Raw genomic sequence first — 17,611 nt, forward strand, 5'->3', positions numbered from 1 at the left:
CTTCATCTCTTGATTAACAGGGTTTCAGTTGATCAGTCATTCAACCAGCTTTCCAGCAGAAGAGTAGCAAGTTTTCCTAGTTAGAATTTCCATATCCTCAAAATAAAACTAGGCTAACTACTATTGTTAGTTCTGACTAAAGGAAACTTATTTAATCAATGGGATTTAGCCATATATAGACACATAGAAGGTTATCGCATCAGTGCCTGAAACGTTTCTATTCTGTTCCGAAAACGTTTCAAGATGTAACGTTATGGGAACGGATATTATCGCATTCGAAAATGTAAAGCGTTCCGAGAACGTAACGGGAACACAATTTACCGCATTTGTCCTTATAGGAAGCGTGATAAGTATGAGAACGTTTCAATATTCGCGCATGCGTATTTATTTCGGAGGACCTTGTAATGATGACGTAATCACTCTACTGTTCCTTTTCACCCGGAACTGAATCAGGTGACCTTTTGTGGGGTGTAAAGTTGGCGTCTAAGGAAGTGTTTTTGGAGCTACTGTGCAGTATTATAAAGATTGATGAAGAGCAAAGACGGAGGAGAAGAAGTCACACTGCAAAAACTCTATTTCTCTTGAAGCGACGAAAAGCTGCTTTAAGAAAATTGTTAATTTTAGCTGGCAGTGGAAATGTAAATATTACCGGTTGTCTCGCATGGATGTCCACCTGGCCTCGCATCCCTCGCTGGTGGGTGAGACCCCGCGAGCGTTCCAACTGGTGGAGCACAGAAGTCCTCCAAAATTGGGATAATGAAATGTGGATATCCAATTTCCGCATGCCCAAAGAAACTCTTTTTGTCTTCCCACAGAGACTGGATGGCCATGTGTCAGGATTGCTTTAATTGTGATTTCCTGCATGGCATGGTGTTGGACTGGATGGCCCTTGTGGACTCTTCCTACTCCATCATGCTAGAAAATGCTTCATTATGGATGTGAAGAAAGAATTAAAAAGACACAAAATATAACGTCCCCATACAATTTTGTTGTAACCAGCCTCTGCTGGCTCATGTTTTTTCAACCTTACATTATTATATTACCTCCTCGACATGCAAAAAACTCCATTTTTACAATGAAAGCATAGTATTCTGATCCATGTCATCAGGGAATACCGTGGTCATGACCATCCATTAACACACAATTCATCTTGAGGATTGTTGTGATAAATTTAGTTAATTTCACTTTCCTAAAAAAAAGCTCCATGTCAGGATCTTTTTAACTACTAAGATAAGGTTACATATTATGGATGACATGAAAATCTAAGAAAGGTGCAAGATAAGAAGTCAACAATCATCAACACTTTACATATTTTACGCACCACGTACAACATACCAGTAATACAGCTTTTGATCGTATTGGACCTATTTGCTGCAGTACTAAGTTTTGGCCCATTATTACTGAAATGATACCTCAACCACATCGTTTTATTTATTATCTCGTCCATCATGTATTGTGACAACTAATCATTAATGCAAAAAAACTACTACAATCATCTTTATGACCATACATAAAGATGACATACAGTGTATTATTGTCCATGAGTACCACATGCACAGAAGGAAAGGATTTCCCAGAAAAAAAATGTTTTCAAACACTGCCTTGATTTTTTATATACACATATAGACAAACACACACACACACACATAAATATGTAATATATACATAATATATATATTACACACACACACACACACACACATATATATATATAATATATTACACATACACACATATACATATATATGTAATATAGCTATAATATATAAATATACATATATATTGCCTGTTATCTATATATACAAACATTGATATTACTAATCTATATAGATGTCATTTATATATATGTGTGTGTGTGTGTGTGTGTGTATAAAACATGTTTTCTATTTATTACATATTTCACATGTTTCTTATATATATATATATATATGTTGTATATACATATGTATGTATATATATAGAGATAGAGACAGAGCAAGAGAGAGAGAGAGTTTTCCATATACATATATATAATACCATAATTATACACACATCTATCTACACATAGCCCTCACAAATGGTGGGGCTTGATTTTTTTTCTCTATTTATTTTACTCGATGAGTCCCAGGGAGAGCAAGAAAACCGACGCTCTAGGAATGGGGAGGAATGCAGGGAGGGAAGTCCGTTCAGCCAATCAAAACAAGGCAGATCATGAGAACGGAAGTAAGAACGGTTACATTACCGCTCTCACATTTCTTGGACCGTTTTAAAAACGTTTCCACAAGCTTGGATCACTTTCTCATCCGTTCCCTCCGAGGAACACATATGGAACGCTTTGAGGGGTATGTAGAACGCGATGGGAACCCGATGGGGACATAAACGTGCGGTAAAGTTAAAAGTGTTCTGTTCCAATCGGGTTCCAATAACGTTCTCGGAACGCGATGCGATAAGCTTCATAATTTGATGAATCTCATCTAGTTGGGACTAACCAATGGGATTCAGACTCTTGTCTCATTCATAATGTATAGAAACTGTACTCCATAATGCACTCTAGGGGTGTGGATGGCATTTTCACCAAGTCTGGAGGCCCTCTAGGCTTCCCAGGTGTTTTTTTTTTAAAAAAATACAATTGGTATTGTTGGTACCAAATGCTCCAAAATGTACACAAGGGGCCAAGATGTGCATTTCAGGCCTAGGAGAGAGGTTCTAAAAAAACACCTCAAGACATGGTGAAATTGCCCCTATATCCCCTACAGGCATTTGGGGGCATTCTTTTTTTTCCCTTTTATTTCTTTGTTGTTGTTTTGGTGGAAGCAGGTGCAGCCCTCCAACGTCTCCTAGGGAGCTAATATTGATAGTACTGATGAGAAATCTGTACTTAGGACAACAGGCTATGGTCAGAACAGAAAATGGAGAAACAGAATGGTTCCCAGTTGGCAAAGGAGTCAGGCAAGGCTGCATTCTATCACCCTACCTATTCAACCTATATGCAGAAAATATCATATGAAGAGCAGGTGTGGTCAGAAGGAGTAGTGAAGATAAAAAGAAGGAACATCAGCAATCTAAGATAAGCAGATGACACCATACTACTAGCAGAAAACACCACAGACTTGGAACAATTACAAAGTTAACAGGAAAAGTGGAAAAGCAGGCTTACTGTTGAATATAATGACCACAGAGGAACTACAAAAATTCAGTATAGATAAAGAAGAAATTTAAATAAAGATTTCCTGAACCTAGGATGAAACTGCCCTGGAAGCAAAGATGATGAAACTGAGGTTGTCATACTTTGATCGAATCATGAGAAGGCATGACTCATTAGGAAAAAACAATAAAGCTAAGCAAATTAGAAGGAAGCAGAAAGAGAGGAGGGTCACATGCAGATGCCTAAACTCCATCAGGGAGCCTGTGGGCCTGAGCCTGCAGAACCTAAGCAGAGTAGTTGAGAATAGGGAGGAATGGCAATATCTCATCACTGGGTCATCGTGAATCAAGGCCGACTCAAGGGCAGTTAACAACAACAACAACAACAACAACAACAACAACAACTGCTGATGTTATATAGGATCATTTAAACACTCCATTTTAAAAATCATGTGAAAATGATAAAACAGAGAATTTGCCATTTCATTACCCATGAATCTAAAATGGAGGACAAACCAAAAGTGAAAACTTAAATGGACACTTTGGGCAAAAAGAAGAAATAACTCTGTCTAGAAGAGTCAGGTCCACCAATTCAAGTCACATGGCTTCCCCATCTGTCTTATCTGAATTTTATATCAATTAATTTGCTCTCCTCACCCATAGCCAAGACAAAATATAAAGACAAGAAAATAACTATGGGAATTGGATCAGATAAAACAGGAAAAATGAGCTGGGAAACAATATAGCTTTATTGAACCCTGTGGGAATTTTTCACATGTAACTCCTGAAACTTGCACTTCAGCTGGATCATGCCCTAAGTATGAATGTCATTTATTACGGTCAGTGACCAGTACAACACCCTAAGTATTGCAATTTATTTCCTCAAAGATTTCTACATGTTAGTATACCTGTTTGACTTGTGTAGTACTTTAACTGATACAATTAATCATCAACACACACAAAATAAAAACCTAATAGTCTAGGAAAAACAAGAGTCAGAAGTGTTTGTGTGACTCATGCAGCATATAAAACAAATTTCAGCCACCCACATTTTCCAATTAAAATTTCCCAGTGTCTCTCAGGAAAAAAACACATTTCTAGAAAAACTAGAAATCAGAGTTGACACTGATGGGACATTTAAGGAACAGATAAATTCTACCTATTTTTCTTCTGATAAACAGGTATGAAAGATGAGCAAATGTTTCAAAGCCAAAGTCTGCATTCCCAAAGCAGAAGATGTTTCAGGACAACATGGGCAGGTACAGAGCCCACAGTAGGCAGGGCCAGATCCAAACAGGTGGGATTCTCTTTTCTCTGTGTCTTTTCATTCATTCTCTCTTTCTCATTCACTCACACCACCAAACAATTCACATCCATTCATTCTCTCTTTTCCTCACTCTCTCTCAAACACATGCAAGCTCCTATTCACAAGCTTGCATGCACACTCTCTGTCCATGTCTTTGTTCTATTCATTCTCTGACCTTTACTTTCCCTCACACCCACCCAAACCACCAGCCATTTCTATAAACATACATACACATACAAGTAGACTGTTTTGCTTTCCTCCCAGTCTCAATATCTTGCTCCCAGTACTGTGCAGTTCCCAGGATTTTGTTAGGCCTCCCTCTGTGCAACCCCCAGTGCCTTCATGCTAACACTACAATGCAAAACACAAGTGGCAGGAGGCAATCATACATGGGGCACCTATTCATATGCCTAGAGCAGCATAGTAATGGTGCTGTCACAGCACTGAATCCTGTGGGTCACTTGCTGGCTCTGCTGTTCCTTATCATGACAGTTGCATGAAGATACAGAGAAGACAGAGGTAACTGAACTGTTGCTCCTCTGTGGCGTGTGCAATGAATCACTGCTCTCTACAGGAATATTCATTTTGGGTTGGGATAAACTGCTGCTCACTCAGAACTATATGTTTAAGTGGAGTTACTGGTCTCCTTTCCCAAAGCCAGCAAAAGTGGCACTGGAGCTCTGGAACTTAAGAATAAGTGTTCCAAAATCTTAAACCTCTCCTAATATATACCTAAGGGACAAAGCAGACCAGACCAGCACCTTGGAGTAGCCTCTGGCTGCTCCAGCCCCAGTCAGCCCCCCCCCCCCCCCCCGATCAGCACAGGATTGTGGTGAGCAGACAGCACTGAAAGCGGGCTGCCACCATGGTCCTAAACCCAGCCACTGACAGGAGCAGCTGTTTATTGCTCCTTTTTGTGCTGGCTCTTCCAGGTTGGTGCAGACCCAGTGTGCTCTCTGCATGGCTTCCAGCTGCTTTTAGGGCATGCATTGTCTGCATGCCCTACCCACAACACAGCCTGAAGCTGGCACCTTTTGCCATCTGCTTCAGGCCTACCTAAACATAACAGCTGAAACTACTATGAAATTTTTCTTTCTTTCTTTCTTTTACAAACAACTATGATCTGATGGTTCTTGAGATTAAAGCCATATGAGATCAGTCTGGCATAATTAGGAAGAAAAGAATTTCAAAAGGTTTATTTAAAAAAAAAATTTTTTTTTATTTGGAGCTGGCTTAAAACTATTTGCAGCATGTGTTACCCTAGCATTTATCTCTAGTGTGCCGTAACTAACATTAAGGCCAGCTTTTGGTGTTCAATAAGCAATGTGTGTTCTATTGCGTGGATAACAAAAGTATCTGAGATATCCAGCCAGGTGCAATCTTAGGTAACAGCAAATATGATTATTATATTTAGTAAGACTTTTGATATCGTACTGTTATTGGCAGTTTTAAATGTAAACATATCTGGAGGATTTTTGAACACCGTCTGGACAAAAGGTTTGCTTTTGTGCTCCTAAATTCAATGAGAACTGTAAAACTGCCATGAAGAGTAGATGTTTCTGTTCACTCTATAGTTTTGAGAATCCAGAAGAACAATGCATTTTGGTTCTAACTGAGGTACACCTATTCAAAATATGGAGCAGAAGACTTGATCGATTAATTAAGGAAACAGAAAAGGATCTGGAGGAAGGGATTTGCATTGATCTGCTGCAATTAAAACAACAAAGAGTCTCGCAGTGCCTTAAAGAATTTGTAACTTTCATTTGGCATAAGGGTTTGTGGACTCCAGTCTACTTTATCAGGTGCATCAGTGAAAAGAGGTTGTACCCACATAGTTTTCAGAAGTCTTTAGTGAATTGTGGATTTATTGTGGTGCTTCCAATGATTTGGAATCATTTCCATGCCAGCATTCTCTGAAGATGCCAACCACAGATGCTGGCAAAATGTGAGGTAAAAACTCTTCTAGAGCACAGCCACATAGCCCAAAAAAACACAAAAAACTAGGAATAATTACTCTTTCTTGCCTTGTTATTCGTTCATGTTGTTATTCCTCTTGAAACTGTGCAGTAACTGGAAAGTTAGTGGGAAAGTGTCACTATGGCCTGTTACAGACTGCCAAAATAAAGCTGCTTGGGGTCTCTTTGGAGATATGCTGTTTAAATGATGCATGCACCCTAAGAATCCGGAAGCTGCACCAAAGCTGCACTCCAGTGCGTAGGAATGGAGTGTGGCTTTGGTGCAACCTCCGGACTCTTAGGACCCAGGCATCATTTAAATAGCAGACCTCCAAAGAGACCCGAAGCAGCTTTATTATGGCAGTCTGTAACAGGCCCCTGTTATATTTATTCTTTAAAATAAAACATTTGTTAATTACATTTAGAGTGAAAGGAAACATTTACATTAATTCCATTAATTCTAACCTGCTTTTCAAATTTACGTCACTGCTATAAAAATCGTACCCAAAGTAGATGAAAAATCCCATCTATGATTTCACTCTTCTACCCACCCTCACCTTTGCTCCCTGCTTTGAGCTTGATAAAGAAGGAAACAATTGTGGGATTGAGTTTGCTTTGAACTGAGTTTAAAAAGAAACACATATGCAATCATACAGAAGGATGCAAGCAACAAACAAAAAATTCAGATACATAAACTGTAAATCAGACTCACCCCACTTTGCACACTAATCAATAATACTCAGCCCCACACTATCACCCCTACAAAATGACTGCTTTTGTAAGCTGCCAGGGGCTTCCCAATTCCCATACTCGTGTCTTGCTGTTTATATGCCAGTGCGTTAATGCACACTTTCTGCATTATAGCAGAGCAAAAGGGCTTCTTTCCCTCAGTTGCCCCAGGAGCACAGCTTTGTCCAGAGTTCACCCTATTTCAGCCTCATGCATTGTATAAACAGCTGAGGCTCAAAATGGGGATGAAACTGACTTTTTTTCTTCTTTTCTTCTTTTCTTTTTCTTTTTTTGGCTATTTCAGACAGACCTATAGTGCTACAGCTGTGTACTGTGAAAGTGCCTAGAGAAAGACCAACCAAGTTGTCCTCCGGGGCCTTCATTTTCAAGTCTGATGTGATTCCCTCCCCGTGTTCTTTCAATTCTCTGTGTCTCTCTTCTTCTTCTTCTTCTCTTGTCTCTATAGGCCATCTTCTTTTCATATGCAGTTGACCCTCCACATTTGCGGCTTTGACTTTTATAGATTTGATTATTTGCAGTTTTAATTAATATGGTCTCTCTAGGAATCTCTAGGTCCTCCAGCACAACTCTGCCACAGGTTGACCATAGAGTTGTGCTGGAGAACCTAGATGTCCCTAGAGAAAACCTCCAGCATGATTCTATGGTCAAATTTTGACAGGTGTTGACCACAGAGTTGCACTGGAGGACGTGAAGATTCCTAGAGAAGTGTCCTCTTAGGTAAAAAGAATAGTGGTTTTTTTTATTTGCAGTTTCTCCACCTTCACTGGGATCCTTCATCTCTAACCCTAGCAAATGTGGAGGGTCCACTCTTCCCTCTTTCTTTCTCATTCTGTACTTTCCTTTCCTGTGTACCTCTGGTTCATAATAATGTAAAACATGATTTCCTCTTCTTCCTCCTCCTTTCCTTTACTGCCTGTCCCATTTGCTGATCACTTACCACAGAGGACAAGGGTGGCGAGAGATAGAATAACATAACTAACCAAGTGCCCCCCCCCCCCCAATATTCTTTCTCCTCTAATGCTGTCAGAATAACCGCAGTTTTATTAAGAGAAAAGGTACTTTACATTATGGCTTATCCCCCCCCCCCCAATGTAATTTAATGTATTAATATTAATGCATGATTTTTTATTTCTGAAACATTGGATGCTTAAGGATAAAGCTTTTATTTTATGGAATCAACCTACGTTGTTCATAAAATTTTCCTAGCAGAGGGGTGTGGGATGGTCCATGTTCCTTTCTGTGTCTTGTACTGAATCTTTCTTTTTTTTTTTTCTTACCCCAAAAAAGTTATTGAAGGAAAGACAGAATACATGCAAAATGTTTTTTAATTGTGTTCCTAAAAGATGTCTTGTTGGAGGTACCCTACCCTGCAATATTTGAATAGATTTGCTTCATGCATGTATTTTGTCTTATTTATTTTTGTTAGCTACTGTGCCATACTTTGAGTTTCTAGGAAGAATTGATTTCTTGAATTAGAAGAAGTGACTATTACACATGACACTTGGCTGCTGCCTAATTTGTTGTTGTGGGGCACCTCGTGTGCTTTTCATGGATAATTTCATTTCTACTATTTCTTGTTTTATTGCTGCTTTCTGTTCATTGCAATCATTAGTAGATTGTTGTTGTATGAATTTTAATGAGCTGGATGTTAATTTGTTGGGATTTGATTTTTTTTTTAATTGTGTTTTATTATCTGTTAACCTGAGGAGTTGGCAGAAGGCCTAGAAGGCCTTGAAATAAATAAATATTAAATAAATAATGCAACATAAACAGCATGGGCTCACATTGAACACAGCCACTCTTCAAAGAATGAAAACTCATCTTTATATACACCCAGGTAAAAATCTTTCAAATAGAAATATTCCCCTTTTCTTGCTCATAGGATTGAATTAATACAGAATGTTTGTTTTACAATCGAGGGGATGTGGCTGAGATTTTTTTAAAAAAGCATGTCTTGGTCCAGATTAATCTCCAAATTAATCTGCATGAACAAGTCTACCCAGAGGAATACTTATATTGCTCATTTTTCTGGTAGTACATAGACTCACCTCGAATGTTAATTTGGTGTGACTATCCCCTTTGAGAGTTCAGCAATATTGCCTATTTTAAGTGGATTAAAGGAAATGTAGGTGGGCTAATCCCTGTGAAAGAACAAAGCTTTATTGCTTTTTCTCCTTCTCTGGTATTCTTATTACATTTACACTTGTGCATAAATGGCAATGTAGTCCTTCCGTTTCTTGTTTATTGGGTACAGGTCAACCAAATAAAGGGGCTGGCAATTTTCCTTTGCTAAAGAACAATATGGCCCAAGAATATTCTAAAAGCAACAAATCCCACCTGATTTTGGAAGCTAAGCAGGGTTAACTTTGGTTAGTATTTGGATAGGACACATCCAACCATTCTGGATGCTGTAGGCTACATTTCAGAGGCAGAAACTGGCAAAAACACCTTTGAGTATTCCTTGCATAACATAAACCTATGAAAATTCATAGGGTCAGCATGCAACTTGAAGGTGTGCATAGATAAACAGAAAGACAGGTAGACATGCAGCTTAGGTCCAGACTGTCTGAAAAATCTGGACTGTCTCTCCATATGAGCCTGCCTGAGATTTACAATCCTTGGGGGAAGGCTTTCCTCTGTTCCACCATACTCCTAGGCTCATCTGCTAAGGACACATGCAAGAGTCTTCTTGGTAGCTTCTCCTAGGCTATGGAATTTCCTCCCAAAGGAGGCTGGTTTGGCCTCCTCTCTGCTCTTTTTTTCACCAAAAGGGTAAGACCTTCCTGTTTAAGCAGGACGTCCATGTTTAACTAGGTGAGATAGAAGGATGTGTAAGGAGTGTACTGTTTTTAAATATATATATGTTATATATACTCTATGTGTTTTCAATTGTTTTAAATTAGTTTCTTAAAAGTAATGTTGCAATTGGATTGATTGTAAACATCTGAACTATTTTGTTTGGATGTATACTGTAAGCTGCTTTGAAACCCTTTTTTGGAGAAAAGCAGGATATAAATCATATATACACATACATGTACATATACATGTACATATATTGGACTTTCAGGGCAAACCAGTGGTCCAGGTAACATAGCTCCAGTCACACTGGAGTTTACACAAAAGGTACCCTATGTTCTTCTGACAGAAAAATCAAAAGAGGAGAGAAAATAACAGGGATGGAGCCAATGCCAAATAAATCTCTAACAAACCAATCCCTCACCCTTCATCAATATCTGTATCAATAATAGTCTCACGTTAGCCATTCACCATTCCAGAGCTTTAAAACATTATTATGAAAGGAAACATATAATGTTATGGGAGGGGGGCAGTGAAGCAATTTGTTACATGTTGCTTATGCATAATGAGTAGTGATGTTGTTGCTGTTGTTGTTATTGTGTGCCTTCAAGTCATTTCTGACTTGTGGCAACCCTATGGTGAATCTAAGAGGGCATGACTTGGCCAAGGTCACCCAGTGAGTTGAATCTTGGGGCCCCAGACTTCTAGTCCAATGCTCAAACCACCACACCACACTGGCTTAACTCAGTATAGTAATACATTATTATCATATTGTTCTATAACAGTCAAAAATGACCAAATTTTCCCCCTTAAAAATCTTTAGAAGTAATAAATTAATTAATATGTGTGTGTGCACGCGCACGCACGTGCACATACACACCTTTAAGTTGCGTGTCAACTTACAGTGACACCATGAATTTTATAAGTTTTTCTTAGGCAAGAAATACTCAGAGGTGGTTTTGCTAGTTCCTTTCTCTGAAATATAGCCTACAGCACCTGGTATTCTCTGACAGTCACCCATCCACATAAAGAGTTACTAATCATGCAGTTTTTGGTATAATGAGTAAATGTTATTCATTACATCCCAAAATTAATGATTAGTACTTGTCCCATTTCAAAGTATTATTGATGTTTCTTTATTGTCTCAAAAAGCAACACAATCAGTAATGTCATTATTTGTAAAACTCAAAGATATTGCCATATTAGTCTGTAGAATCAGTATGTAGAGATATCTTGTAGCACCTTTGAGACTAACTGAAAGAAAGATGTTAGCAGCATGAGCTTTTGTAGACTTCAGTCTACTTCCTCAGATGCATTTAATGGAATGGAAACCAGGGACATATATATGCCATTGGTATGTGAGAATGTCAATTCAAAATCCTTCGTGTGTGGAAATGAAGTTCCTAATGTCTTTGTTCACTAACATCCATAGTTAAAACTGGACTTGCTATTTCATTTCCATTATTTCCATTTCTGTCCCTGGTTTCCACTCCAATAAATGCATCTGAGGAAGTAGACTAAAGGCTACTAAAGCTCATGCCGCCAACCTCTTTCTACAAGATCTCTCTACATACCATCATTATTTGTAACATAGTATTTCCAAGCTCACCACTGAACATGCGTCAACAACATAAATGCCATGTTGACATCACTTACCCATGCAGGAAACAAACGTGCCGGCTGCCTAGAGGAGGGTGACCAAAATGGTGAAGGGTCTGGAAACCATGCCCTACAAGGAGAGACTTAAGGAGCTGGGTATGTTTAGCCTGGAGAAGAGATGGTTAAGAGGTGATATGATAGCCCTGTTTAAGTATTAAGTGGTGTCATATTGAAGATGAGCAAGTTTGTTTTCTGCTGCTCCAGAGAACAGGACTGGAACAATGGATGCAAGCTACACGAAAAGAGATTCCACCTTGACATTAGGAGGAACTTCCTGAGAGTAAGGGTTGTTCGACAGTGGAACACACTCCCTTGGAGTGTAGTGGAGTCTCCTTCCTTGGAGGTCTTCAAACAAAGGCTGGATGGTCATCTGTCAGGGCTGCTTTGATTGTGAGTTCCTGCATGGCAGGGGATTGGACTGGATGGCCCTTGTGATCTCTTCCAACTCTATGATTTTATTATTCTATACTAGGAAAAGCATAGGGTGTATCCACACTGCATAATTAAAGCAGTTTAACACCACCTTAACTGCTATGATTCTGTCCTACAGAATCCTGGGATTTATCACTTGGTGAGGTATTTAGCCTGGTCTGTCAGAGAGCTCTGGTGCCTCACCAAATTACAAATTCAGAAATTCTCTAGGCTATTGTTATGACAAAGTGATATCAAACTGCTTTAATCCAGCAGTGTGGCTACACCAAGAGAGCAAAAGTAACAAACAGACATAAAATCCACGACTTCAAGTTACAGCAATAGACATTTGAACCCCTTGACGTTCTGAACGCATTTTCTTTTCGATTGTGGTTTGTATTTTAATATGCTATGCCCCACCTTGAGCCTTGAAGGAAATAAATTATTATTATTATTATTATTATTATTATTACATAAACAATAGAAAACAACTCTCTTGGCAAGAACTGCTGTTCAAATTTGATATACTGCAGTGGCTGGGAGGAAACATCTGGAGCAGAAAGCAATCCTAGGAGATAGAGTCACATTATTAAGCTATTTCAGTGCTCTTTTGGGGAGCACAACTGCCAGAATCTTACAGTCGGCATGACCAGTGATCATGGGACAGTCTGACATTTGTTATTTCCCCACATTCTGAGGTAGCTTTCTAGTCATTCCCTTCCCCACTGAGCCCTAAGAAATACAGAGCTGCAAAAGGGGCCAGCGACCTGTAGTGGGACCTTTTTGGTCTACCAGACTACAATCCCCAAAGCTTCCAAGGGTGTCAGTTGAAACAAATTTAAAACTGACAAAATTTGTAGCAAGGATTGGCCTCATTCAAGAATGCTGAGTAGTTCTTTACAAGAGAATGATAAACCCTTTAAAAGCTTAGCCATTTTCTGTTTTTCCACAGAAATCTTTTCTTTTTGGTGCAGTAAAATACTGACTGTTTTGTGTAGGCTTTGTATATACATGCTTGGTTGTGTACAGCTGAGATTACTCCAGAAGTACCTTCAATAAAGCAGTGTACAATTTTCATTAGAACATGACTACATTGCTGGAAAAAGAGAAGATTCTATTCCATTTTTTGAAGTAGGTGGCCCTTCACAGACAGCATTACAAGAACTGGAGGTTCATAACTTGAGTGAAGACAAAAATAGAGCTTCGTGTATTTTAAGATGTTAAGTCTTAACAGCTTGGAGCATGTCTAAGCATCTCTTTAATTTGGGGGTGTGCTTAAGGACTGAGTGGGTGGTAGACATGCTGAATTCATGTCCTCTCCCTCCCTTAGTTTCATGACACTACCAACAATGTGCCTCTTTTGCCCCCTTCCAGTGGCTGATGTTTCCATGTCAGTGAGGCATTATTTCCATGTCAGTGAGGCACTCTGAATTTTATTTAAAACTTTGAGGTGGATAGCACACAAAGTTGGAATAAAATCTAGATCAGATTCACCATATTATAGTGCTTACCAGATGCCCCTTCCAATGTCTGTTTGTTTGTTTGTTTGTTTATTGCACTTATAGCCTGCCTTTCTCCCAAAAAGGTTGGAAATTCACACCACAGAAAAAAGCCACTAGAGAAACTTCTGTGGTGGAAATCTTTGTGGAAAGCCTTTAAATCCTGGTCAGCCCTGGTCTTGGATGATGGGTATAATCCACAGCTGGAGCTCCCCACACTAAGGAAGGCTGGATTAATCCATATTATCCATCTTAAATACCAGATCCAGTCTGATTTTCAAAGGTAAACAGGGTAAGCCCTGGTTGTTAGTGGATGGGAGACCACCAAGGAATATCAGATGCTGTTTAAAAAAAGCAATGGCAAACCACCTCTGAGTCCTTACCTAAGAAAACCCTGTGACAGTCATGGGGCTGCGATAAATTGATAAGCAAGTACAATGTAAACACAGAGACGCACAGAAAGAGAGAAGGAGCACATAACAGGACCAAAATATACTTTGCTGCAAATAAAGACTGAAAATAGGGTATTAACACAGGCCTCCATGCTAAATATGTGCGTGAGTACAGTTGGAAGTGTTCTAAACTAGAAAAGAGTGAATATTCTTAGCAAAGAACAATAAACCCATATGCAATAAACCCATGTAGCACATGGCAGGAAGATCTGATGACCTTTAAAACAGAGTCGTAACAAATTACCAAGTTTCCTTTTGTTTCCATCTCTCTGGTCCATATTTTTCTTCCTCTTATTATGTAACTAGAAAATGTTTCCCTAAATAGAAATAATATAAGCAATCATGTTCTTCCTGGATTCCTCTCTGCAACATAATGCAGAAATATAGTTGTTGCACCATACCTAAATGCATTTCCAGTGTGTTACATTGTATTAGTTTTTTCTAATAATTATGAGTTGAAATATCATTTGGCTCCCTAGCAAAAGTGTGTCACCACTAGGTATTAATCTCTCTAAGATGAAAATCAACTGTTATCAGCAACTGTCCATTCCTTTTATTATTCTAAACATCAATTTGATTCAACAATGTACACCAATTCACAAGCAGTATAAGCAATAAGATACTGCCATTTGATTTCAGAAGCAATTCTCTGGGTTCTCTACAGAGAGGTCCCAGTCTGAAGTCTCTTTCACACTGCACAGTTATTGTCAGGGATTTGAAGGGTTAAAACACAGCACACAGGGAAATGCTTGATGTGTGTGTGTTTGGCCATGAGCATTCAGCAGAGTGGCAAGGTTGATCAGCACAGCTGAAGCTCATTGGCTCAAGGACACTTCAATGTCCAAGTGCACGTAGCCATGGATGATGAAACCATGTGTCTAGATTGCATAGGAGACACATGACATGGTTACACACCTGAACTCACTGGGTTTGGGAGACCACATGGTCTGGAGACTATATAAGCCCAGGGGTTGCAAGGGTGTGGTGTGGGTTTGTAGTAGGAGTTGGATTGGTATGGTTTGGAGTTTTAGAGATCAAGTTTTGTATAATAGCACTGTGAATAAAGAGCACTTTGGGAGACTTAGTTTCTCTGGTGGTTTATCAGAAGAAGCTATAGCATTGGTTTGCTGTGTGTCCCCGGAGGTTCCTGCATTGCTGCAGTTCCTGGAAGACATCCAGTTGCTGTCATCCCAACTTGGACTTTGGAGCCACACTTCTGCTTCTGGAAATTTGCCAGCTCTGCTCCAAGGGTCTGATTTAACCCCAGGACTCATTTGAGTTGCTGATAGTGGTTGTTGGACCCCAGCAGTTGCGCTGACAGTTATAGCATTATGATGCCATTGCTGCATCTGAAGAATCCTGGGGTTTGTACGTTGATGGTGTGTAGACTGTTTAGAAGTGACTTCTGAGCACTACACAAAACTATAGATCCCAGGATTGTATAAGATAGAGCCATAACAGTTAATTGGTATAAAAATGCTGTAACTGTGTAGTGTGAAAGAAACTTTAAAATGACGTGTGTGTGTGTGAAGCAGGTTAAAGCATATTTTAGAGTGGGGTGGGAAATCTTGTAAACACACTGGGTGAATTTGGGCAAGGCACATTTTCTCAGCCTCAGAGGATGCCAATGGCAATGGCAATGGCATCCCCTCCCCTGAAGAAATGTGCCAATAATCACCTGTGATAGCGTCACCTTAGGGTCCCCATAAGTTGGAAATGACTTGAAGGCACACAACAACAACAATGGGGAGCCTTTGATTTTCAATCTGATTTTGACTTCAACTCCCACATTCTATTACAGATGTAGTAGATGGAACTGGTGGGTATTGTAGAGTAAAACAGATGAACATTCTTCACTCCTGCATTTTCTCCCAGTGTAGAATTATACTGCTAAAGCACCCTTGAGAGGTAGACATCTGTTTTAATCTCTCCAACAAAGGATACTGTGGTACCTCCTGTGGCTACCTGTTCTAGTGCTACTCAAAGTGATGGCTCTTGGAGCTTTGATAGAGAGATTGGCTGCCAGTCCATGGAGAGTTTCCAGGAAAGAAAGAAACAGTTGGACCCAAAAGGCACAAACATATGCTGGGTACATTATGGGGAAAATGCTAGTCGCCCACATGAGAAAGTCTGAGAAACACAGGTCTATTCTCCTCTTGAATAGTTCTTACCATCAGGAAGTTCTTTCTCGTGTTTGGTTGGAATGTCCTTCCATGTAATCTGTTTATTCCATTTATTTAGTTTCTGTCCTCTGCGGTAAGAAAAAACAAGCTCATTCCATCTTGTATAGGAAAATGTTCCAAGATTTAATGATGACTATCGCATTGCCTCTCTCCTCTTCATGAGATTGATTATTATTTTTTTGTATTCTAACAGGGACCCGCTGGCATGATATCAGGTTAGCATGGCACTGAAAGGGCATAGCTGTTGAAGAAAGTGTGAAACTACAGATTGTTTGTTTGTTTGTTTGGTATTGTTAGATATTTCTTCATTTTAAGAGTTTGCCAGCCTTTAATATCATAGTGTTGAGCAGTACATTACACAACAGGACAAGTGACCACCTTAAAGGAAGATTATATATTGTGTTTTATATGCCTGCCTGAAGGAGGGACATAGATCAGGGATGATGGCAGTTGTAGTTCAAAAAAATCTAGTTTAGAAAAGTAGGGGGAGGTGATTTTGGCTTTCAGCTCCCAGGTTCTTCAAAACAACATTGCATGGCCATGTTTTGAAGAGCTTCCTTGAATCCCATTTTGGTGGAAAGACAGAACATAAATCCAATAAATAAATAAATAAATAAATAAATAAACTGTTTTGCAGAACTAACCCCCAAACCCTTACAAGCTACCCAGTACTTAGGGATGACTAAAGTTGATTTCCAAAAGATTGATCTTAGTCAAATAGTTTCTTGACTACACTTCTTCTGATCCAAAACAATATTAACTGCATGAGCATATCTTGCAGATGATTTAGAAAAGAAACTGCGAAAAACCTTTCTGACAGCACTACATGTCAAAAGATCTAGCTTGTAAAAGTTGTTTTATGCAAAGTATCATATACATATATTGTCAAAGTAGGATATATATCCATGTAATCATGTATTCCTGTTGAGGATGTTGATAAAAAGAAGATTCTTCCTTTGAAATGGTTTTGGCAACATTACTTTGATTTTTAAAGTTGCAATAGTTGTTTCTACAGTTGCCTGACAATATTAATTCCTTGGCATTCTCAAGGAGGGGAAATGCTGTAGGGAAAGCTGAGTTTAAGGACTGTCTGCTCTGGAGGAGGAATGAGTCAGGAGATACGCCAAAGCAAGATGGGTTAGATCCACATTCTTAAAAAAACAGTGAAAAACAATCATTGGAGCAGTAAAGTGAACGGCATAGAACAACACACTGTAGAATAAAGAAGAATGTCCACAAAACATGGACCAACAATGGTCTGGAAAAGGAACACAGAATGAAAGAGATATAAATGATATGAAAAGGTATGGGGTGGGGGTTCTTGGAACAATGTGGAAAGCAACACTTCAAAGCCAGCCATTTGGATTCCCTCTAAGAATGGTAATAGATTTTATTTGGCACATGGTTGGTGAATCATGGTGGCATTAGGTCAGACTTACCCAGTGAAACTCACTTTTTCGGTCTCTGTGGAAATCAG

The 17,611-nt window shown here is 39.2% G+C and overlaps 1 protein-coding gene across 2 annotated transcripts in view; it reads left to right on the forward strand.

Annotated features, from left to right (window-relative positions):
- The window catches only part of KCNJ6 (potassium inwardly rectifying channel subfamily J member 6), a 162,695-nt gene that overhangs the window by 96,979 nt on the left and 48,105 nt on the right, over positions 1–17,611 (forward strand). Inside the window, exon 1 of one of the 2 annotated variants that reach the window (XM_089512004.1) lies at positions 13,737–13,782. The exons of the other annotated variant lie outside the window; for it this stretch is intronic. The gene's annotated coding sequence lies outside the window, so the exon portion shown is untranslated. Of the gene's footprint in view, positions 1–13,736; positions 13,783–17,611 lie in introns of those variants that run through there. 2 annotated transcript variants of the gene reach the window in all.

The sequence above is a fragment of the Sceloporus occidentalis genome, unplaced genomic scaffold (assembly GCF_023333645.1).
Source record: "Sceloporus occidentalis isolate IW3139 unplaced genomic scaffold, rSceOcc1.0.p SCAF_2, whole genome shotgun sequence".
Taxonomy (NCBI): domain Eukaryota; kingdom Metazoa; phylum Chordata; class Lepidosauria; order Squamata; family Phrynosomatidae; genus Sceloporus; species Sceloporus occidentalis.